Below are 1,152 nucleotides of genomic sequence, written 5' to 3'. Positions count from 1 at the left end.
GCTTGGCTCTTGGTGGCGCCTGCCTCCGGGGCTGGCGGCAGAGCGCATCCACCGGTCTCTCACCCATCCGGCAGGGGAGCAGTCCCACAGGAGGCATGCCGGCAGGGGCTGGTCATCGTCGCGTGCCGTCTCGAGCCAGGAAAAGGCCGTGCAGTGGGGAAAGAGATAAGCCGGCCGCGCAGTGTTGCAGCGGCACTCCGTGAGGCCTGCGGCGTCGGGGGCCAAGGGAGAGCCGCTGTGTGTGGGGGCTGATGGCCGCGTGCCCCCAGCCGTATGCCGTGTGTTTTGTGCGTGTCATCCCGTGAAAGTGAGACGCGGGCGGGCTGCCGTGCCCTCCCGCATTCCAGCGCGTGCCGCGTGGCCCTCTGCGTGGAGCTGGGCCGAGCCCGGGTGCCTGGTCCGCCTCCGAAGGACGGCATTTGTGAGGTCAGCGTAACCCCTCACGGGGGAGGCGGTGAGGAGCGCGGGCTCCCCCAACTCTTGGCCGGCCTTCGAAGCGTGGGTTGCTCCAGTTGGTTTTTATTCCCCCTTCTGTTTCTGTGTGCTCGTACGGTCAAAGCCAGGCGCGCACCCCCGCGTCCTCGGCCCCAGAGTAACAAAAAAAGGGACCGCTTGGCATGAGCAGTGCCTGAAAGCCAGACAACTCTTAGCGGTAGATCACTCGGCTCGTGCGTCGATGAAGAATGCAGCTAGCTGCGAGAATTAATGTGAATTGCAGGACACATTGACCATTGACCATTCGAAGGCACGTGCAGCCCCGGATTCCTCCCGGGGCTACGCCTGTCTGAGGATCGCTTGATGATCAATAGCCATCCGGGGGCCACGCTAGTGGCACGGCTGGGGTTGCCTCTCTGGCCCATTGCCCGCAGCGGGCGGCGGTGGTGGTGGCAGCAGCGGCGTCCCACTGGTGCCCGAGGGAAGGCAGTCAGGGGTTCGGTGAGGGAAGCGTTTCCCTAGGAGGCCTCGATCCCTTCACTGCGGCCCGGCAGGCGTCGTTGTCGTCGCAGTCGTCGTCATCGCAGTCGTCGTCGTTGCCGTGCAGGGCCTTCGTCCCCCTAAATGCAGACTCGGGGAGCACTCCGTTGCTCCCCGCTCCCGGAGCAAGCCGCTGGGGTGGAGCTCGTCCTCGCCGGGACCGTGCCGTGGATGCGG

The 1,152-nt window shown here is 65.9% G+C and overlaps 1 non-coding gene across 1 annotated transcript; it reads left to right on the top strand.

Moving 5' to 3' along the window:
* The first annotated feature begins 641 nt into the window (after nucleotides 1-641).
* LOC129133460 (5.8S ribosomal RNA) lies at nucleotides 642-794 on the top strand. The gene has a single exon (XR_008535998.2). It is a non-coding gene; the product is annotated as a 5.8S ribosomal RNA (ribosomal RNA).
* Nucleotides 795-1,152: the final 358 nt, after the last annotated feature.

Source organism: Agelaius phoeniceus, chromosome 7, assembly GCF_051311805.1.
Source record: "Agelaius phoeniceus isolate bAgePho1 chromosome 7, bAgePho1.hap1, whole genome shotgun sequence".
In the NCBI taxonomy this organism is placed as follows: domain Eukaryota; kingdom Metazoa; phylum Chordata; class Aves; order Passeriformes; family Icteridae; genus Agelaius; species Agelaius phoeniceus.
This window is presented reverse-complemented; position numbering and strand designations above follow the sequence as displayed.